Genomic DNA, 24,147 nt, shown 5'->3' with positions numbered 1-24,147 from the left:
TGTGGCTCGGTTGCAGTGGTGCATCTGACACTTGCCTGTGTGCAGTGCAGCCGGCTGAGGCAGGTCTTACCCAGGCCCAGAGTATGAGGCCTCTGCCTACACTTGACTCTCTCTTTCGCCATTACACCTACTTGAGCACGTGCTGCAAAAACCAGCAGGTGTCAACAGTCTAGGCCAGTGGTCAGCAAACTCATTAGTCAACAGAGCCAAATATCAACAGTACAACGAGTGAAATTTCTTTTGAGAGCCAAATTTTTTAAACTTAAACTATATAGGTAGGTACATTGTTATTAACTTAATTAGGGTACTCCTACGCTGGCCTTTGCTAAAAACGTCCTCAATCTGATTGAGGTACGTTTGCTGAAGTCGACCCCTTCCAACTCTCCCATCCACACTCGTCTTGTATACTTGTTTCGTCTGTCTCCTTTCGTTCATCCTCTCTGTATGTCCAAACCACCTCAACAAACCTTTCTCAATCCTCGACACTACATCTTCTTTCACTCCACAACGTTCCCTAAAATTAACTTCATAAACTTTACTTAAAGTTTTAAGTCAACTTTGCACTGTACGTGCGCGCCCGCATGTGGTATTTTGTGGAAGAGCCACACTCAAGGGGCCAAAGAGCCGCATATGGCTCGCGAGCCGCCGTTTGCCGACCACTGGTCTAGGCCAGCGCTTGCCAACCTTTCGGACCTCACGGACCACGAGTGGTGTTGGTGACTGCCCATCTAGGCAACCCGGGCCCGACTGAATCCTCTCGGGCTGAAGGTGCACCAGCAGGACACATCTGCCAGAACTGCTAGCTGCCGAGACTGCAAATTCACTTAACCCTTTGCTTTTAGGTAAATTATCGCTCCAAGTCTTGCAAGCTGCAGAAACACAAAATCAGGTTAGAGTACAGAATGGGTGAAGTACCTATTACTTAACGTAAGCTGAAAGATATTTTTATTTTTTTATCCTCTTGCATATTAATTTTTGAGGAATATATTTGTCTCTATTGTCTTAGTAAGGGCTGTGTGCTAGCAGTAGATTATTGGTTGCCAATCATACTCCCATCTTTTTGAATTCAATGATAAGATAACAGGTGGTATGTATAGCCTGGCGCCTTGCTGAGTATTCTACGTGCATCCTGTAATCCACACGACCACCGTAAGGTAGCACAGTGTCATAGAGCCTGTCGATCTGCCATTGCCATTTGGTGATAGGAAGTGTGCCCTGGGCATACAGATACTGTCCTTCCTCATCTGTACAACGGGACCACTGTTTATCCCTGTGTTCTCTCTTCCCAGCCTCTGGTGGGAGGACCACCACATATCCCTGCGTCCAGGCCTGCTTTCTTGGAGTTTTCCTTGACTCCTGTCTTGCTCCCAGCCCTCGGTAGATCCTGCCATTTCTGCCTGTCCTCACTCTGCATCTAACCACTTCTCCTCTACCATTTCCAGATTAACCACAGCCACTGTTGCTTCTGGCCTGGATCACGGCAAGGGCCTCCTCCTGGTCTCATTTCTGCTCTTGCCCCTTCCAACAGGCTCTCCACAGCCAGCCAGAGTGATCGCGTCCCTCGTCTGTGCTCACCTCCCATGGGTTTCGGTTACATTCAAAACACAGTCCAGTGTCTGCCCATGGCCTGTGAGGTCCCTCCCGATCCGGCCCATAGCCGTCTCGTTCTTTGTTCCCATCATCTCTTTCCGCGGCCTGCTGCTCCCAGGCCCCCGGCACCCCCCCCCCCTTCTGCTCCAGGAGCACTGCAAGCAGCTGTGTGTTCACTTGCTGTTCCCGAGTGGACACTCTCTTCCCAGATCTGCCCAGAGCTGCTGCTCCTTGTTCTCCGTGTCTCTGTTCAGACTTTCTCTCCTCAGACAGGTCTTTTCTGTCTCACTGCTCTCTCTCTCCTAATCCTGTTTATTTTCTTTCATGGCACCCGACTTCTTTTTCTTTTAATTAAATCTATTGGGGTGACATTGGTGAATAAAATTATATAGGTTTCAAGTGTACAATTCTACAATACTTGGTCTGTATATTGCATTGTGTTTACCACCCAAAGTCAAATCTTCTTCTGACACCATATCTTTGACCTCATTTTCCCTTTACTACCTCCTCCACCCCTTTCCCTCTGGTAACCCCCATACTGATTTTTTTTTTTTACTACATATTTATTTGCTTTTCTGTTCTCTCTCTAGGATATACAGGGATTCAGCCCCTGGAAAAACTATCTGGCATATATTAAGAGTTTATCAAATATTTAGAATTCATTAATGAATGGATTATTGAATGATTAAAAATGAATATGGGCTCTAACCGGTTTGGCTCAGTGGATAGAGCATTGGCCTGCGGACTGAAGGGTCCCAGGTTCAATTCCGGTCGGGACATGTACCTTGGTTGTGCGCACATCCCCAGTGGGGAGTGTGCAGAGGGCAGCTGATTGATGTTTCTCTCTCATCGATGTTTCTAGCTCTCTATTCTTCTCCCTTCCTCTCTGTAAAAAATCAATAAAATATATTAAAAAAAAATGAATATGGGGAAGAGAGCGTTGGATATTTCCAAAAAGATTTCTGCTGAGAGCATCACCGGGTCCAGAAGACAGACTCTCTGAGGGTGAGTCCCGCCCCTTGATGACAAAGGACACTTTACTGGGGGAACACAGTGAGGCTGAGTGAGGGAGCCCTTCCTGTCCCTCTGCTTTACACACCTTCTGCCTGCTCATGGGGCCCCCTCCGGCTGGTTGGAGGCCTAGGGAAGAGCACCCTGTTTCCATCACCAAGCGGAGCAGCTGTGTCTTCTCTCTTCCCCTGCGGAGGGGTCCTGCCGGGAGGGGGCCTACAGACGCGCGGTGCACGGACGTTACTTGCTCCCTGGATGATTTGTGAGGTGCCAAGAGCTTACTCGTCCCCTGGGGAGCCAGGCCTTTAGGAGGAGCTCAGTGCTTTGGCCGAATAGCAGAGCCTTTCTCGGAGAAAATCTCCAAGGACTTTCTGCTCAGGCTTCCCAGGGCAGAGCAGTGATTTGAGGCAGTTTTAAGCCTCTTTATATTCCATTTCCATCTCTGGACATTGATTTTGCCATTTGCGGCTTCTAATGGAAGTGGAGATCGCTGGTACAGAGGGAGTCGTCGCCGCCCGCCTTTCTCCGTCTGGTGGCTGGGGCGCTCCTGAGGAGTCAGCTAAATGGGCATTGGCTTCTTTAACTCCTCTCTGCTCCCCCAAGTCGGGGTCGCCCCGAAGGGGGTCATCAGTTCTGTGGATGGGTTCATGTTGTACAGGGTGAAAGCAGAGGGAAGAAGAAGAAAACCTACGTATACAAGTTGTGACGATTTATACTAATTTTAGGAATACATGTTGCGAAAATGTGATAAAAAAATACTTTCTGTTCAAACAACTTTCCTCTACCCAGTTCTTAGGGGGCAGTGACATGTTCCTTTCGCTGTAGCTTGCTTATGATGCTGGAGTCAAAGGGAAGACTGTTATTTGTTTTGCTTTAAGAAAACTCAAGATATATGTGGTGGCAGGTCATGTGCCTAGAGGCCAGTCTGGAGCACAGCTTTGATCTGAAAGAGTAAGTAGAAAAGGTGTGTGAGGATGTGAGGCAGGAGATTCACGTCCCTGCATGAAAGCCAGGCTCCTTAGCACCTCTCTTCTTGATTTCCATTTAGTATTCTAGTCTTAACATTTTCAGTTGTCTCTCCCCCACCCCCACCGCACTCCCCCACCCCCTCGCCCCCAGAGCAGGTAAGAAGCAGCAAACTAGAAGAGGGCAGAGGAGGTTGGAAGTCAAAGTCACGCTGATGACAGTGAAATGACAGGTGACAGCGGAGCTTCGCAGCAGTGCGGGACTGCGGTAGACTAGCAGAATGGCCAGGTTTTGTCTGCAAGTCCAGGACGATGTGAACATGACTAGTTACGTGTTCCTACCAGTTTATGGCTCATGCACTTCTGCTCCACGGAAACAGACCTCGGCTGGAGTGGCCCCTGGATGTGCCTACGTTTCAGGGAGATGGTTTGCCCTGCTGCTTCAGTTCTATGATGGGTCCAAGAAGAGGAATGGGTGTTCAGTCTGTCCAGCTTTCTCTTCTTCTACGGATGGGAATGATGACTCCGAGATATTTGCATTTCAGAGCTAAGATGGAAACCCGCCTCACTCCTTGTTCCTCATTGTCCACATCCAAGTCCTGTTACTTCCATTTCCAAAATAGCTCTTGAAACATCTTCAGCTTTAGTTACGACACTGTGATTTCTTGTCTGGATCATTGTGGCAGTCACCTGACCATTCTCGTCTCTAGGAATGCATTTGTTCAATAAATCCTGCAGTGCCACCCGACGACTGTCCTTACTAATGTTTTCTGACAATCCCTCTCCTTTAGTACAGAATACAGTGTCTTCCTGTGGCCCCTGCCCTCTAGGCCCTTGCAATCTAGTAGGACAGACGAAAAGGTCAGGGTCTGGAGACAAGGATGTGGGTGCATTTTACAAGAACTTTGAAATGATTAATTTCTCTTATTTTCAAACTGGTCTCTTTAAATTGGAAATGTTCACAGAAGAAAACAGAGCAAAGAGAAATAAAATTCAGCTAGAACACATTTTAATATGTGGTTTATTTATTGATATGTAATGCATGTTTCTTTGTGATCACGCTACCATATTCATGTTTTGTGCTTGTATAGAGAAAGGGGCTGGATCAAAAGTCTTTCATTTTGGCTACAAGTGAATTAAGTTCCGAGGGCTCTGATGTGACATACATTGCGTCAGAACATACATGACACTGGATATGGGTCAGATGAGGCCCTAGGCATAAGCATTTGACTTATATTCCACCTCAGGCACTTAAAAAAATAGCTTTATTAATTTCAGAGCGGAAAGGAGAAGGAGAGAGAGAGATAGAAACATCAATGATGAGACTCATTGATTGGCCACTTCCTGCATGCCCCCCACTGGAGATTGAGCCCACAACTCAAGCATGTGCCCTGACTGGGATTGAACTGTGACTTCCTGGTTCATAGGTGGACGCTTAACCATTGAGCCACACCGGCCGGGCTCAGGCACTCTGAATTCACTTCCAAAGACCAAATGAAGTAACTGTAATGCGTCAACAGTATAAAATTTAGCTGGCTCTGGAGACGTTGCATTAGCGTCCTACGGGTGAGGTCTAAATTGGATGGCAGTCAGGTATGTACACAGGAGCGGTCATTACTGCGGGCAGATGTGCACAGCTAATGGCTGGCTGTGGGGATTGCTGCAGGGGGAATTGCTTGGTAAAAATGAGTTAAAATGAGACAATGGATTATCCAGAAGGGTGCTTTTCTACAGACTACACTTTTATTGGTTAAGGCAATCAAAGGGGGGGAAAAAAAATCAAGCCATTAAAAATGAAAGCTGCTATCATGTATTTATTTAATATCATAAATAAATAAATTTTATTTAATATCATCCATGTAGCATACAACTGTATGCATAAATCTGAACTTTCTTCCTGTTAGTCTGAATAAACTAAAGGAAGCACTGCTTTTTTCCCTCCCCCAAATAAATGTAGGTGGGAGGCGGGTATATGAAAGCAATGGAGGAACCGAATGCTCAGCAGCGGAGGGACTCCTTGCAGAAGAGTTAAATCTTTATGCGTGTAAGCCAAACTGCCCGTGAGCCCATTACATCGCACGGAGCTTGCAAGCATTGCTCCCCAATCACAAAGAAAAACCAGCACATAAGTGACCTGTGTATTAGCATCTCTGCAAACCTCAGGCAGGAGCTGAAATTTATATACACTTTACACACCCCTGAGGAAATCCCCATTTTATGCCACTGATAGACGAGATGTATTTTCCTCGGTAAAATGTGATCAGAATGTAATTAGAAGAAAATGCACTGTGTATTCAAAGCAAATAGGCAATCTTCTTTAAAGCTCCATGGTAATTTAAACCAGGTAGCAATATCAAATTAGAGGAGTAGCATGGAAAGGTTATGATTGTGTGATGGGGCCTGTGCGGTTATGTTTTTGCAGCCGTGCTCCGGTTGAGTTCTATAGCCACTGAGCTGGATTGACATTTCCCAGGCCTAAAACAACTTTGTCTCTGAATATGATTACTAATGGGATAAGATATCTCATATTAGTGAGAGTTCTTAAATATGTCAATATGAATTGAGTCAATTTTGCATGGAAGGAAGGACAAAAATGAAGATGGCTGTGGGGGAAAAATACACACAGGCTGCTGTTATTTTCCTGCATCTGTGCATTTCACTGTAACAAAGTGATTACTGTGCTTAAAATGTGAAATTATGGACTCAACTTTTTTAGTGTCATGTCATCAGAATGCACAAAAATCTGACACATCTAATTTGTATGTAGCTCCAAGTAGTATAAAATGATATGTGCATGTATGGTTAGGCATTTGAATGGATTGTGTGACATAGGTGTGGACAGGAACGTTGCTAAAACATGTTCTAATGCCTAAACAAGGGAGATAAGAGCCAAAAGGACTGTATATGTGACTCATGAATTAGGATGAACATTCATCCTTAATCTCTTCTAACGTTGTGTCACAATATTGTATTTAAGACCGAATACTTTACAGAAAATATCCAGTGAAAAAAGGCATCATTATAATCTGCGTATTATGAAGATTTTAATCCTTATTTTTATGTGAACCAAAAAGATGAGTAAACCATTATTTTTTTAATATATTTTATTGATTTTTTACAGAGAGGAAAGGAGAGGGATAGAGAGTTAGAAACATCGATGAGAGAGAAACATCGACCAGCTGCCTCCTGCACACTCCCCACCAGGCATGTGCCCACAACCAAGGTACATACCCTTGACTGGAATCGAACCCGGGACCCCTGAGTCCGCAGGCCGACGCTCTATCCACTGAGCCAAACCAGCCAAGACGGCCTATCTCCTTTTCTAGTGCCACTTCTGAAAAAGCAGTAAACAAGACAAGACACTCTCATTACGTACTAATCAGAGCCAGAGGGTGTGTGTGTGTGTGGCGGGTAATAAGGTTTGGCTTTTGTTGAATAATTGTTTGTTGGATAATAACAAAAAATAATGAGGTAATATTTACAGAACACTCTGTGCTAGACTCTATGCTAGGCACTTTAAATCGATGCTCTTCTTTAGTCCTAACAGCAAAATACAGCGTAGAGTAAGATTATGATTCCCGTTTTACAGAAGAAGTGAGAACGAGGCAGGTTTAGGACTGTCCCAAGGTCATGTGGAGTGGAAATGGTGGCGCCTGCTTGCTGACCTGGGCAGTTGGACTTCAGAACTTGACTCTGAATATACATTACTGAAGCCATATAGGAGAATGGACAGCCTGTCACTTTCGACCCCTTCATATGCTGCCTCCACCCGGGGCATTCTTCTCACCCTTCCTTGCCCAGCTAATACCTACGTATCCTGAATGGTCCTTTCTTCATGGGTGCCCAGGCATGATTGAGCCCCAGGCTGTGCTCTCCCATCACCCTTCTTCTGAACCTCCTCTTTTGTCACTTTACACCACAGTTGAAATGACTTAATGTCCGTCCTTTCCTCTAGACATGAGGGAAGGGCTCATGTCTGTCTCATTCCCTCTCCATGGCATCCCCAGAACCCAGCACAGGGCAGCACACGGCAGGCTGCAGCACATTGTCCTTGATTGATATCCTTTATGTGGCACAATGCCTACTACATACAATGGCGTGGTATGCTGTGTACTCTAGTGCGTGCGGTGTTAGGTGCTAAGGAATCAGAAATGAAGAAGCCAAACTCTTTATTTTCAGAGAGCCCAGCGGTTAATGGGAGGAGACTGACAATGAAACAAACAAGCGTAACCTCTCTGAGTAGTGGCTGAGGTGGAGCAATTGTCAGGACGTGTAGCCACTACAAGGAAATACTTGAGCTGTCCTTGCAGGTGGACGTGGGAGGCGGGATTAGAAGGACATTCTCATCAGAGGGAACAGCATGACTGGACACAGGGACGGGCAAGAACAAGGCACATTTGTGCAGGGGCAGGTGGAGGGGAGATGCTGAAGGTAGGCGGGGCTATCACGAGAAATCCAACTGCTGGTGGTAACAGGACAAGTCGTGAAAGACTTGACCAGGTTTAATTTTCAAGTTTGAATTTTGTCCTGAAGGAAATGAGGAAGTCTTGGATATAACTCCTCTCCAATAAAAATTTAGAATAGGTTCTTACGGCGAAGAGTGAGTAGCATGTGAGGATGTTGTGGGAGGTCACATTGACTCGGCAGTACCTCTGACACTTAGTGGGGGACAGTAGTGATGCTAAGTGCCCTGCAATGCATGGAACAACATCATAGAGAACGCCAGTAGCGCCTCCATGGAAAAACACTGCACCATAACACGAACTCAAAGCTTGGAAGAAAGCACCTAAATATTTACAGGGCCCAGGTGGTGAACCATTTTATTTTTATTGGTAAGGGAAGGATATATTTTTCTCTTGACCCCTTTGAAGTGCCAAATGAACAAGGAACAGTTTATTAAAAGGCCAATTCCACGGAAAAAATAAAACAGCAGCATTTTAAATTTTGGATTTGAATCCAAGGATATGTTGATCTTCTAGCTCTTAATATAGTTTATTACTTATTCACATGGTCATTCATTTAGTCCATAAATATTTATTGAACACTTTTTATGGGCAAAGCACTGTTCTAGGCGTATGAAATACAGCCTGAACAAGAGAGGCAAAGACGGAAATTCCAACCCAGAAATTCCAAGGGGGGATAAAACCTAAGGGATGATTCAATTGCTTCTTCTGCAGCCAAGAATTATTTATGTGAGATCTCTGAAAATATAACTAGGGCCACATTTCTTCCTAACGAGACAAGCTCATAACCCCAAGGGTGTGTATACTGTCTGTGCCTTGCAAGTGAGGTAGATGTAGATTGTGCCATTAAAGCCAATTGCTAACACATACCCAGGGCTGTTCAGAGACTAGGAGAATTGAGAGTTTATTTAAAATTGGGAGAACAGAAGAGGTGGCATCTGTAGGAAATATTGCCAGTGCTGTTATGTTAGCTATTGTAAATAATCAAATAAAATCAGTGGTTAAAGGATATCAACGTTGACCTGATTGGCTGCAAATAAGGCAAAACCCACAGATTGCCAAGAATCTTTTAAAAACACAATTGGTCTTACTTTCAGCTCATTTAGCCAAAACCTCTTTGCTCTATTATAAATGCAGAATAATTACCCAGGTGATGTGTGCAGCTCTTTCTAAATTTCTTTTCTTTATTCAGTTCAACATGAGAACTAACATATGGTGCCTTTGGTATGGGTGCATGTGGGTAAGGTCAGTTATGAGGAAAGCAAAAACTGATTCATAAGTGGGTGTGATTTCAAGAATCAGCCCTCGCCGGTTTGGCTCAATGGATAGAGCGTTGGCCTGCAGACCAAAGAGTCCTGGGTTCGATGCCGGTCAAGGGCACGTACCTTGGTTGTAGGCTCCTCCCCGGCCCAGGCCCTGGTCGGGGCTTGTGCAGGAGGCAACCAATCGATGTGCTTCTCTCACATCAATGTTTCTCTCTGTCTTTGCCTCTCTCTTCCACTCTCCCTAAAAATCAATGGAAAAATATTTTCGGGTGAGGAGTAACAACAGCAGCAACAACAACAAAAGAATCAGTCACTGCACAAGGACATGAGGCCTTTTTCTATGACTAGGACTAAGAATTGGGGGCACAGGGACACAAAGTAAGAACCATGGGCATGTGCCCCAAAGGATTTCCAAGCCAGCAGGGGAAGGAAAGCTAAGCGATAGGAATCAATTAGGGCGAGAGCATGGGAATATTTGGAAGTGGGACCCTCCACTGTGGAGTTGCTTGGACACACCCACCACATACTGGAGGAAGGCACGTACAAAGGTAATAGCTCATATCTCTGAGTTGCATCTTCATTTTAGGGTTGAGGGTTCTTTATAAGAATAAAAGGTTCAGTCCAATGTCATGCAGGGGATTGTGGAGGCCATTCTTTGGAGAAACAACATCAAAAGCAGGCAAATCTTTGATTAACTGAGCTTTGATGCCCTTTGAGAAAGAGAGTCAGAATGATAGGTCTAAACTCCATGCTTCCTGTGTTTTACTTTTTTAAAGCTTTTTTTTGTTTGTTTTTTTCTCCAGGGTGATTATCAGTGTGTTGTGAGGAGGAAAATTCATTTCAGGAGATTGGAGCTGGTGGACTGTGAGAAAAAGGAATTGCAATGGTAAGTGTTCAGCTGTTTCCTGTGCTGGTTGTAGCGAAGTTCCTCTGTCCCTCTCGACGCTCTGCCTTATCCCTTTGTACAGTGGCGATCATCTGTGGGAGCGAGAAAAAGAAAAGGCAGACACATCTGACATTGGTGTGGACGTGGGCTGGGGAGAAGAGAGGCTGAGGGGGAAAGGGAACTCACTGAAAGCAGACAACCGAAGCAAGGGGAGACTTGGGAAATAGTAGAATTCTTTTGAGGGGCCCGAGAGAGTGGAGCGATGCTAATTCATGCTTGAGCATTTTTTAAAACGAATGCTGTCCCACCATCTTTGTCCCCCCTTGCCATAAAATTTTATGGAGACATCCAGGCAGCTGATACTTGGGTTATAAAGGCCCCTGTGTTTTTCTTTGTGGCAACCGGAAGGGGCGAGTCCTGTAGAGAGTGTGTCATCTCCACAGCCCATCGTGATGGGGAGAAAAAACACTCAGGAAGGTGGTGCAGAAGAGCAGGAAGGTGAGCAGACCTTCCACCATTGGGATCTGCAGTAGAGAAGAAAAAGAGGCCTAGGCCATTGTCTTGGACACCCCGGTAGTTTCCACAGAGAGCAGTAGCCCTCATGGGCCAGTTCCCCGCAAGGAGGGTGTCATTGGCCAATGCATGCATTATCATTCCAGCTTCTTGAATGAGATCTGGCTCCGGCAACCTGGGAGTTCCCACAAATGCAGAATCTCAGACCCCACTCCAGACCTCAATAAATCGTAGATAGCATCATGATGGTTCCGTCCTAAGTCTGTGTGTTCTAACCAGCTGATAAGCCTGCATTTTTAGCTTCAGCCTAATTTTTCTTTTCATCAACACAGGCCCGTGTTTGAAAATGTACATGGGTGAGCAGTTATTGCTGTTATGACAATGACTATTATTATTACCTTAATTTTATGGTGTATATTTTCTTCAAGAGCTGAAAAGACCTACCAAATATTGTATCAGTAATCCTTGCAATATCACTCTGAAAAAGGTGGGTGGCAAATATAAACATCTATCAATATTATGCTAAATTATACTTAAGTATATGGTGTGAAATCTGGAGTGATTTCATGAAAGCTATATCCTTTTGCTTTTGGTGAAGCAGTTTATGTTTATATCTCATATTAAATCTCTGAGGGACAGAGAGAAACATCATGGTGAACTATTGTTTTTTCCATCTCTCATTTAGATAATGTTTTTTTTTGTGTGTTTGTATGAAAAAAAGTTTAGGTATATTTAAAAAAACTCTAGGCCTGAAAGAGATTTTATAAACACAATCTCAGCAATGCTGTATAGGAGGGGAACCAAGAAACTCAGAATTACCAAATGGAATTGAGATCAGCCCTTGCTGGGTGCCTCAGTTGTTTGGAGCCTCATCCTGTACACCAAAAGGTTGTGGGTTTGATCTGTAGGCGCATGTCCGGGGGGCAACCAATCAATGTTTCTCTTTCACATTGATGTTTTCCTCTGTCTCTCACTCTCTCTTCCTTCCTCTCTCTCTCAAATCAATAAACATATCCTTGAGTGAGCATTAAAAAAATGGAATTGAAACCCAAGGCTGCAATTGAACCCAGTTAGCTTCTATATGGAGGCATTTCTAGACGGAGTCCAACCCATCTTTCCATCTTGCCAGTTACTATGTCACATTAGTTTTTTCATCACATTCATTCATTCTATTACTTATCTCAAAAAACAAGTAATTTGAAAAAAATCTTAAATAAGTGTTTTTTTCAGGGAAATTTTATATGACTATCACAAATGGAAGACCAGTGAGTACTACTTGGAATAAAGTAAAGTAACACTAAGAATAAAAAAACCAGGAAAGCAAGCAATGTTATTAAGTTCTAGTTTGTAGACTGAGCCTGAGGCTGGCTCTCTCTCTGTTAAAAAGAGGGATTTTGCAATTACTGGAGTGGTGTAAAAGATATATTAGCATCAAACGGAGAGAGACTGTCTTCTTGAGGCAACAGGAGAATAAACAGTTATAAGGAATTCTTTTTCTGGCTTTATAATTCAATGTTGTTTAATGCCTACATGTATACTACTCAAAATCATTTCCCTTAACTCCCATAATTTTGAGTATTAATTCTCAGATATCACCATAGAGGTCTACCCATAAGTTTCTCCAACTCCTCCTCCTTCCTCCCACTAAATACTTCCTGCTCTGGGCCTTTGTAGAGCTTCTCCCATCTTATATGACGTCTTTTCTCTGATATTCTGAATCTTCTCAGCCTTTAAGATTGATCTTAAAATCTCCTTGGAGAGGTCCCTTGATTCCCTGGGAATCTCACTGTCTTTTTAATCCTTTTATGGTGCTCAGTTGCATTGATCATCCTCTAACTTCACTGTTGAGACTCTTCTGGTGGGAGAACGTGCCTTCACTGTTAGATCGGTGGAAAGCGTTATGAGGCCAGTGCGGCATCTCATCTCAGTCTCAGCACGATGTATCTTGCAAGTAGCAGGTGCTTACTCAGTAACACGCTTTCTCGAGACAAGATTTCTCCGACGGCTCCATTTACCATTTGCGTATCCATTTGCTAAGGGGCTGTATCTACAGCAGATTTATAGCTCTGTGGGTTCCCATTTGACCTCGCTGCTCTGTTCAGTGTCATTAAAGCAGAAATAGGAATGTTTGGCAGCCTGCGAGAACACGAAGTTTCAATTTATTTCTGCTGTGACCTGGAAGTTATGATCTGTGCTACGCATGGCATTCTCAGGGACCTCAGAGAAGCCCTGTCTGACTCGGAGACGGCAAATGAAACCGAATGGAAACGTTGGGTTTGGATTCCATCTAGAAGTCCGATTAGAATTCACAGGAGGCGTCCCTGGGAAGAGGCGAGGAAACCACCTTAGCCCGACGTGGCTTTCGCTCCTCAGGCCATCTGATGACACTTCTTTCCTTAGTATATGAGCTTCTCAGGCTCTCTCTGCCATGATATGATTGCTTTCCAGCCTAACCCTTCTGAGTGGGTTCTGTTTGCCAGGTTAATTAACTACAATTGTCTCCTGTCCTAAAAGGTCATTGTTTCTATGATTTGGATGCAATGGTCCCCAACAGATCCCCAAATTTGCAACCAAGTTGTTACCGCTGAAATCTTGATATTTCCGCGGGAGGTCAAAGTGACAGGACAGAGATCATGATAGAAATATTGTCAAGCTTTCTCTGAGATCTTTCCATTGCGTATGCTTACACGTCATGTGACTTTTAAGATACTTTGGGTGGCTGGAAGGACTTCAGAAATACACCCTTTGCGCAAGGCCTTGCCTTTCTCTGTGAAATTTTTCAAAAGCAGCTAGTGTGCATTTTAAACAACACCAAAGAGGATTATTACAGAGTGGGACTCACAGAGGAAGCAGAGATGTCAAATCTCACGAAGCGAATCTGTAGTTCCTTCTCCTTGTGTTTGATTAGAGGTGTTGAGAGCGCATATTCATGGCCTTTATGAGATTGAGATAGCATGTAGGGACATTAAAGGGTTAATCCTTTTCATTTCCTTCAATATTCCAAACCACGATGAAAACATGTTTGCACCTAAAAGGGAAGATTGTCGGTGAAAAAAAAAAACGCGAAGATACATGATTTATCACTCCCCTCACAAATAAAATTTATTCATTGCATCCACCAGCCATCACACAGATGGTCAGAAAATTGGCTTTGTGGAGGGATGTGGATTCAGGCATGAATATTAATACGAGACAGATGTAAACGCATATTAATATGCATTTGCTTTGCATGGACTGACATTACAATATTTTCATTGAAGAAACTGCATTGGAAAAGAAAGTATAGGTCACCTTTTACAAAGCATAAAATTTGATGGTGGAAGATATTTGTTGGCTCTAGAAAACAGCTGCTGATAGGAAATGGAAAACTTAATGTTAAGTCTGTGGCCGGATGTTGACGACATAGCAACAGAGGCATCAGAAAGACTGCTCCTCTGGGTTACAATTAAACTATCTTTTCCAGCGTTCGTCATACAGGGTCCCGGCTGCTACCTGAGCAGTCTGGGAGGCAAAGTCCTGTTTGGGTATGATACATGGACACATATAAATGATGAGGAGTCTGAGAGAAGTTAAACTATCTAGAAGGATCCATTCACATCCTCAGGCACAAATTTTCACTGTGTGGTTGCCATAATGGCAGTGATTCATAAAAATGTAAGATTTACGCAGGCCTGGCACTCTGGGATTCTTTCTCTCCTTCCTTTGTGTATGTGTGTGCGGGACAGCGTTTATGCTCAAATCAGCACCAGCATCTGTGCTGTTAGGATCTGCTTATGGAAGCATTGTGCTCCCTCCCCAAGTGGAAGGAGAGAACGTGACATTGTAAAAGTGATTCACATGCTTGCTGCTTTGTACTCACAGACCGTTCAGAGGGCGTTTTGCCGCTAAAATATTGCTTACTGGCGAGAACAGCAGCTTTCTTCTGTTTGCGAATCCCTTTAAAACTGCTGCGTGGGCTCTTCAGACAAACATGATGACACCCCAGCTCAGACACGTGCCAGTTAATAATGATAAATAATCTGTTATCGATTATTCACTTCAGCGATTTCACTGATCATTACAAAACTTGCATAAAGCTTCTAAATTCCCTTCTCCAACCCTTTTCCCACCCTCAGACTTCCCCAGATACCTGTTGAAAATATTCATTGAGCTCAAGCAACGTGTCCAAAAATGAAGCTGACATCTCCCCGCCCACCCCCGACACTAGCATGGAATAGTGGGGTGAGCATCAACTGTGGTCAGGGACTTTTGGGGTCAAATCCGGACTCTGCCTCTCACTGGCCATGTGCCCGAGGCACATAATTTAACTCTTCTGAGCCTCAGTTTCTTATAGGCAAATAAAGGAATCGTTTTTACCAGTCTCCACAGTTACATTTACCTGGTTGTGTGATGTATTAAATGCGAAAGCTTATGGGAAATTGCCTAGCATGTCTGCCATGTAGTAATATCACAGGTCTAGTTGTAGTTTCTATGTCTTTTGCTGGTACAGACATTTTTTTTTTTTAATCGCTCTGTCTCATTACTCAGGTATGTTCATTTCTGTCTCCTATTCACCTTCCTTGTCACCATTCTGCCTTGGCCTTGATTATTCTTTTCCTGGCCTTTTCTCAGACTCTGGTTTCATGCCTGGTTTCCCCATCTCCTCATTAAACCATGGGGCAGGTTACTTTTCCTAAAGCGTAAAACCCAAACCAGGAGTTGGCAGGCGCAGTGTCTCTGTTGCTGAGACTTGGGCCTGCCCCCTCCAGGCCGGTCGGTCGCTGTCTGTTGTGTGGCACACCTTCAGGACGGATTTTCCCCACATCAGCTCTCACCTTCCTGCCTTGGCCTTGCCAGTGTTCCATCTGGAAGAGCACCCCTTCATATCATCCTGGGAAGAAGGCGTGGATGGCCTTTCTCCATGGCTAGTGGGAGTGGGGTTCTTGGGGTACCGCTGGGATAAAAACTTCCAGGGGGCCCCACGGGAGGAGGAGATGTGGTAGAAAGCTTGATTTGGGTGGAATGATATCCCTTGGTTTCCAAAGTCCCATTCCCCGTCGTCCAGCCCTGGAAGATGTGCCGCTGGGGATTCAATAGAGCTAGAAGCGACAAAGTCAGCGTCCAAAGTTTCCCTTCTCTATTGCAGCCGGGTCTAGTTTAACATTAAACCAGTTGCAGTCCATTAGTCTACTGCAGCCGTGGCAAACTACGGCCCGCGGGCCGGATCCGGCCGTTTGAAATGAATAAAACTAAAAAAAAAAAAAGACTGTACCCTTTTATGTAATGATGTTTACTTTGAATTTATATTAGTTCACACAAACACTCCATCCATGCTTTTGTCCCGGCCCTCCGGTCCAGTTTAAGAACCCATTGTGGCCCTCGACTGTGTGCAGGAGCCAAGCTCAGCAAGCAGGAGCACCAAGTGTGAGAACTTCTTTTGTTAGGAGATTAAATGTCAACTCTTCCTGTGTTTGCAGTGGCCACGCCTCCTCTGGCCAATGACCTGCTCCCAGGTGTGACTGACAAGCAAGTACCTTCCCTATTTTCCCCAGACTTTACTGGGCATGCGCCTAAACTGCAGCTCCCCAGCAAAGCTGCACAAATGAATGCCTGTACTATTTGGCCTTCCTTCCCTTTGCTCCTTTCCTCTTGTTAATAACCAGGTTAAAGGACAACGGTATCAATATCATCGCCTGGTAGGTTCCTACCTGTTCGAAGAACTCCCCTCCCAGGAATTTTACCCCCTCTGAACACTCATAGCATTTGGTTTTAGTTCCATGAATGTTTGCTGCAAAGTTTATTTGACAAACATGTGTATAGCACTCTGATTCATTCAGTCTTCATTACAGCTCTATCATGCATCCATCCATTCTGCAGGTAAGGAAATGGAGGCACAGAGAGTAAGCTAACTCCCTTGGTCACAGAGCTATTCAGTGGCAGCTGTGGGATTCCAACCCAGGAGGTCTGGGCTACAGGATATGTGTTATTAGTCACGTGCGTTCTGTGCCTTGATGCTTCAAAATTTTTTAATATTCCTCTTTTTTTTTTTTTCCAGTCCTATTATTGTTAATGTACGATTGCACTTTTCTAACGAGCCTTCATTTTGTAAAAGAACTCCCCCCAAACCAAGATGTCATTTGTCTGGCTTATAGAATTATTTTGCTTTTTCTGCTCTATTTGAGTTGTTTGAGTCAAAAGATAGAAACCGTTGTTTGTCTAGGGTTCTTGATTAGCATAGCTATTTAATACCCAGTGGCCCTCCCCCTCCTCTCTCTCTGTATGCATATACCAGATATTTCTGCATGTTTTTGCTTATTATATTTCTTTTAGGGACTGATGTAAAATATTTTCACTTTGATCCCATAATTCTTCTATATCCTTTATACATGTTGTTCATATACTGAAGATTTTCAGTAAGATGAGATGATTTGCATTAAGCAGGCCAAAACCATCCCCATGCCTGTAGGCACGTGGTAGTTTCTAGGTAGAAAGCAAGCCTGTTTTTCATACTGCCTAATTTCCAGTGCCTAGCATATTGCCTGGAATATGGCTAGTAAACAAATGCTAAAAGAACCATTCTATTTCCTCATGTTGTTCTAAGTACTCGTAGTAATAAGTTATTTATATGCTAATTTATTCCTTCATGTTTGCTATGCTCATCCTTAGTGCAGTTCCTAAAGTTGCAATCCAGAGTTCCACATCTAGTCACTTCCAAAGAAACAAAGAAATGAATCTTTATTTCTCACTTGAGGATGGCTGGGGTTCATCGCAATTAGAGCCCAGAGTGATTACATAATGTATTTAAATAGGTCCTTAAACCTACTTTTCTCCACTCGTGCAGGCATGCATTTTTAAAAGGAGGGCACCTAGTCAGGGAGTCACACACCCTTGAAGAGATCCATGGATAGCCTTTGGGTCCATGAGATTGCTAAAATTGCATACATAATAGTATATAAATTTTTGGAGGGGAGAGTATTCACAGATTAAAAAAAATAAGTTATTTTGCCCTGGCTGGTGTGGCTCAGTTGGTTGGGCATCATCACCTGAATCAAAAAGTTGCTGGTTGGATTCCAGGTCGGGGCACATACCAGGGTTATGGGCTTGTTCCCTGGTAGGGGGCATGCAGGAGGCATGTAGGAGGCAGCTGATTGATTTCTCTCTCACATTGATGTTTGGGTTTTTTTTTTTTCTCTCTCTCCCCCTCTCCCTTCTTCTCTTTCTAAAAATCAATAAAGTGGTTGAGAGTAGACCCAGGAACCAAGAAGTCACTGGTTAGTGATTTGATTCCCGGTCAGGGCACATGCCCAGGTTGCAGGCTTGATCCCCAGTAGGGGGCATGCAGGAGGCAACCAATCGATGATTCTCTCTCATCACTGATGTTTCTAACTCTCAAACCCTCTCCTCTGCTCTCCCTCTAAAACTCAATAAAAACATATTTCAAAAAATAAAAATAATAAAAATCAATAAACTAAATAATAAAAGTAATGTGTTCATACTGTAAAGAAATCAAACTATAAAGAATAGCAAGCAGAAAATTCAACCATCATGGAAGTATTTTAAGTAAAAAGTTAAATTCTTCTTTTTCCCACTTTTAACTTTTTATATTCTCAATCCTTTACCTCATAAGAGGATCATCCTATAATTCTATTTGGCAATAGACTTTAACATTATAATGTCATATTTAAATGTTAATACATACAGATCTAAATTTTTTTGCTAGCAATGTTATCCACAAATTATCTTTATTTAATTATTTTAAAATATATTTCAAAAATTTATCTTTATTGTTGAGAGTATTATAAATGTCCACCAATTCCTCCCCCCCCCCATTATCTAATTCTACCAGGCTCCCACCCCAACCCAGGCCTTCATCGCTCTAAAGCTTTGTTTTAAAATAATGATAGGTTCACAGGAAATGTAAAAATGTATAGAGAGGTCCTGTGTTTCCCTTGTGGATGAAAAGGGGCCACATGCTAACCTGACAAGCTCAACGGTGGCATGCATGGGGGTCTTGCAAACACAGAGACCTGAAGTAACCACAAAGGATGGTCTGAAATGAAACTTTTTAACTAAAAGTAGTTTATGGCAGTTAGTCATATCCTAGGCTAGAATTTTCTTTGACAAAAGTCAATCTTTACCTTAACTAATGCTAAACCCTAGCCATAGCCATAGCCCTAGCCCTAGCCATAACCCTAACCCTAACCATAACCCTAACCCTAGCCCTAGCCTTAGCCCTAAATCTAACCCTAACCCTAGCCCTAGCCCTAGCCCTAACTCTCCCCTAACCGTAATCCTAACCCTATCCCTAATTCTAACCCTATCCTTGTGCCCTAACCCTAATCCCAACCCAAATCCTCGCTCTAGCCCTAACCCAAACCCTAACCCTAATCCTAATCCTAAACCTAGCCCTAAGGGTAGCCCTAGTCCTAACACTAACCCTAAACTTGTGCCCTAACTCTAGCCCTAACCTTGAACCTAATCCTAACACAAGCCCCAGACCTAACCCTACCCTAGCTGTAACCCTAGCCATGGCCATAACCCTAACCTCACCCTAAATCTAGTCCTAAACCTAGCCCAAGTCCTAACCCTAACCCTAACCCTAAGGATAGCCTTAGTCCTAATCCTAACCCTAATCCTAACCCTAAGGTTAATCTAAACCTAGCCCTATAACTAACCCTAACCCTAGCCCTAACCCTAAACCTAACCATGTGCCCTAACCCTAGCTATAATCCTAACCTAATCCTAACCCTAGTCCTAATCCTAACCCTAACCCTAACCTTAGCCCTAACCCTAACCCTAACCCTAACCTTTGCCCTAATCCTAGCCCTAACCATGTGTATCCCTTAATTTACTGTTATATTTAATTATGATCTTCATATTTTTGCCTTTTTATCTTTGCACTAGCTTTAGTGTTGGTTAGTCCACTGCCTTTGTCAGTGAGACTTTTTTCCTTTGGGATATTTTCTTATTCATATTTTTTATTTTTCTTCTTTTAAAGAAATCACTTTTAACATTTCTTGTACTGGGTTGGTGATGATGAATTCCTCAGCTTTTTCTTGTCTGGGATCATCTACAACCTTTTCAACATCCATTACCTGCAAAAGATATCAGCGTCAACTCTTTTTAAAAAATATGTTTTTACTGATTTTAGACTCCTTTTTAATTCTTTAACCCGGCATTCTTTATGTTAGGCATAAGCTGGGAATAGTTTCTGACATAGTTCTGTCTCTTACAACTGGATTAAATATCTCTGCACCCCCAAATAGAGTCACTCTTTCAGTAACAGGTATAGTTGTTTCTTAATACAACGTCTATTTCTTGTTGGATAAACGTGGACAAATTCACATTCTTTTCCTTGATTGCACCTTTCTTCTTTATACTTATTCTCACATACAGTTGACTGGGTTATAACTTTCCTTACATTTGAGCCCTTGGCTCTGGACTTGATGTATTCCTGAGTCCATGCAGCAACACGTTTATGCACCGACACGTGGGACCACTGAGTATGGTAATCCCGTGTATGCTGACTCTGACCACTTTTGGTTTGAATGGGCGGTTGTTTCCTGACCTTGTTTCCACATTCGGAGGGTGTGTATTCTTGAGTACAGCCCCCGAATGAGCAGTGACTTCTTTTATGCTACTGAAAGGGAACTTGTGCTTTCATCTAGTTCCATTTTCCTTAGGTGACACAAGACAGGGGAGTTAGAGTTTGCACATTTAATGTTATCTGTCTACAAGGTAATAGCAGGCTTTCTTGTTCTAAACTGCTGTTGAAAGACATGACCACTACTAAACTATTACCTCCGTATATTTCTATCACCCACTATTCATTATAATGCCTTCGTGTTATGTCAGTGTTATCAGAGGGAACTGGTATTTATTAGGTACCCAATGGATGTGTGATACTGTGCTAGGTGCTGCCAAGGGCACTTACGTGGAATGAAACATTACAAGGGAGAAGGGTGACGATTTTTTCTCTGCGGTTTACCACTCTTCCTTTCACTGTGAATTGGGACATCAGGTTGGTCAAATTACTCATTATGTCCCAAGGACTCTCTTAGGATTTCCTAAATACATGCACGTTGTGTGTCATGTGGTTTAGATCGGTTCCCTGCAATGTGGCCTTTGGGTGAATTTGCAAATATAATAAGAAAAAAATAGTCTCTCCCATTGTATTTACACTTTAACACACAGTAAAAAGCAAGACACACTAGTACCATGCACCGGTGATTTGGAAAAGAGCAAGGTTTTCTGAGAAAGGAGGAAGTGTGTGTACGTGTGTGTGTGTGTGTGTGTGTGTATGTGTATCAAGTGTCATAAGAACTTTCTTTTTTTTAAAAAAATATATTTGTATTGATTTCAGAGAGGAAGGGAGAGGGAGAGAGAGATAGAAACATCAACGATGAGAGAGAATCATTGACCAGCTGCCTCCTGCACGCCCCACACTGAGATGGAGCCCACAACCTGGACACACACCCCAACCTGCAATTGAGCCGTGACCTCCTGGTTCACAGATTGATGCTCAACCACTGAGCCATGCCAACTGGGTAAGTGACAGAAGGAATTTAACATTAAAAATGGTTAATCTGGTTATGGAGAAACAAAAATAATTAAAAAACAAACACCTCGGTGCCATGGAGGTGATTATGCAGGAAGTAGCTACCACCCTGTGGCTGGGGAAACAAAAGGACGAAGTTGCAATGATCAAAGCTTAGAAGATTGGAGGCAAGGCCCTGTGGAGGGTGGATGCGGGTCTCTGAAGTGGGCGTGCTGGCGGGCTGGGCTGGTGTCCCTGAAGGGAAGACCATGAGGCTGGTTCGACAAATGTTAGAGAAACTGTACACTTGACTCCCTGTTGCTCCTGGAATGGAAACTGCTACTGCAGGATGGGATGAGCGGTGGCTGCCAGGCCTCAGAAGTGTTGCTGGGATGATGCAGACAAAAGCAAAAAAAATAAAACCGAAGGATCAAGCCCCTTCTTCCTCCTGCAGCCTTGCAATCTCTCTCTGATGCCCTCTAGTGGCAGGGCCTAAGAGGGAGCCTCTGGCTATTAACGCAGAAATGTAGTCTTCAGAGTCCCAGTCCCAACATCGCATCGCATCGCATCGCATCGCATCGCATCGCATCGCATCGCATGGAGAGGTGGTTTGAAATTGAGAAACAATTGCTTAATGACTAGCACAGGGGTGATAGTACCTACCCCATAAATTGGTTATCATCTTAACCATTATTATTTTTATTGAAACGTATGTAAACAATCTAGTATGATGATTGGCCCCTAGTAAGGGTTAAAACCCGTCAGTTCTTTTCAATATTTGCTAGTTTACAAAATCTTCTCCCAGCCTGTTTACTGAAGGTGGCCCCTTATACTCTGATACTCCGATTCTTTGATTTTGACCCCAGTCCCACCCCAGCAGCATTCACATGTACAGATGAGTAGTGTTGGCTCTGGAACCCAGTGGTTATTAGCTGTGAACTCTGGGCAAGTTAATTAGGTTCTCTAAGCCTCAGTTTATGTTACAGAAGATGATGCATGGATAGCCCAGCAAATCAGTGTTTAAAAAAGTCGCCGCCATCATTGCTGTCATCAACATCATCATCTTCATCATCATCACTGCCGTTTGAGTCTAGAGCAATAACAGCAAAAGAATCTCAACTTAAGATACAACATTTGAGAAGCCAGCTTCTTCTAAAATCATGAAGGATTAACTGGCTTCTGTGAAACTTAATCATTACTGTGAAAAGTAAACAGCTCGCTTTCCACCCTCACTTTTGGTTCTTCAGAGGATTCCCATTTTTATGATATTATATTTGACATTCTGAAAAAGGCCAGTGTTGTCCCTTCTGTTTTGCATTAGGGGACAGTGAGGCCCGGAGTCTCTCTGAGACTTTCCCTGAGTCATGCGTGTGTTTGTAAAAGGCCTGGGAAGGGTTCAGAAATCCATCATGGCACTATCAGCGACTCTGGGATTCTGAAGGATTCCTGGCTCCCACTTGCTCAGGGATGTAGAGACTGTCACTAGCAATTCAGAACGAGTGTTCTGTATAGTAATGCGGTACATCACGGCCGGGGCCCGAGGCAAGCTGAGAACATCCCGGATCTTATGCATTATGCATGAGAGGGTGTAAGAAATAAAGGATCAATCATCTCCCTCAGCTAACATTGATCATTTGCTACACATTATTTGGCCTGGCTCTGTGCAGATTTATTTTCTCCAATGGGAACAAGAAGTAGATTGCCTGTTTTCTTAATGAGCAATGACGTCAGTCTAGCCAAATCTATCTAATGCATTGAATCAAGCTCTCTCTCTCTCTCTCTCTTTCTCTCTCTCTCTCTCTCTCTCTCTCTCTCTCTCTCTCTCTCCCTCTCCCCTCCCATCCTCCCCCTCTCCGCACCCTGCTCTCCTCTCTGTCATAGTAAAAGCTGGGACAGCTCCTGAAGAGTGTGCCAGCTTCTGTGAGGGTGGTGACAGAGTGAGAAAATGGGGTCTAATTCAGGGTGATGAAAAGTCTCTTTCTCTTGTCTTACTTTTTTTCTTTCTAATTTAAAGCAGTGTTTCCACTCTCTGTTTTCCCAGCCGTCATATTCTGAGGGGCTGATCTGCAGAAAAGGCCACGTGAAAAGTCACCCAATGAGAAAAGAGGAAGAGGGCACGGAGAATGCATGAACCTGTTGTGATGTTGGGACTCTGAGTGGCGGGAGTGGCACAGCACTGGGGAAAATAGCAGACACCAATCCGAGAACTTATACAAGTACCACTTAGTCAACACCAATGCCTCTTAATAGCGTGGGGATCAACATGTGGCACTCAGTGAGAAAATGGAGTTGAAGTTTGTCTTCTGTTGAAACAGTGTTCTCCCCCTGTGGAGGCCAGTAGGCAGTAGAAGGATGTTGCAGGTAATGTATGATCCAGGAGTTAAGAGGAGAGCGCATGTCTTGCTGGGATACGCTCCCTCCTTCAGTCAGACACGTGTCCACTGCGAGAGGCAGGGGACTTGGGGCACGGATTAGCTGAGGTGGGGTAGCTTGCGCATTGGTGGAGCCTTCTGCCAATGGCAGGTCCTGGCTGGCATGCGGTCCTGGCAGAATGGAACCTGTGCAGGCTCAGTTTGCAGATGCACCATGCCTAAAGGAGAGCAGAGATTGCGGGCCCCTGTTCAAGCTGGACATAGGCCAAGAGGGATCCCAATAGAGGAGGGAAATGTGGCCACGCCTGGAAGTGGCTTAGGCCCTGAAAGGAAGAGTGGCTAGAACAAGGCAGGACACCCATCGTAGGCAAAGGCCAGCTGGCGGGATACAAGGCTTGCCATATCATCAAGTTCCTATTTATACTGCGGACCACCCACTCCCAGAGTCTCCAAGGTGCAGGGGGAAAGACATTTTCGAAAGCTAATTAATCATGAGCCATGATAGCACATGAAATCAGTGATGTAAATTGTGAAGCGTAAGCCTTGGTTTTGTTTTCTCCTGAAGA

The 24,147-nt window shown here is 43.9% G+C and overlaps 1 long non-coding RNA gene across 1 annotated transcript in view; it reads left to right on the top strand.

Annotated features, from left to right (window-relative positions):
* LOC308533450 overlaps positions 1-24,147 on the top strand; it is a 295,328-nt gene that overhangs the window by 68,151 nt on the left and 203,030 nt on the right. The window contains exon 2 of the long non-coding RNA XR_013997090.1: positions 10,098-10,180. This is a non-coding gene — a long non-coding RNA (uncharacterized lncRNA). The remainder of the gene's footprint in view (positions 1-10,097; positions 10,181-24,147) is intronic.

The sequence above is a fragment of the Myotis nattereri genome, assembly GCF_964212035.1.
Source record: "Myotis nattereri genome assembly, chromosome: 17".
Taxonomy (NCBI): domain Eukaryota; kingdom Metazoa; phylum Chordata; class Mammalia; order Chiroptera; family Vespertilionidae; genus Myotis; species Myotis nattereri.
This window is presented reverse-complemented; position numbering and strand designations above follow the sequence as displayed.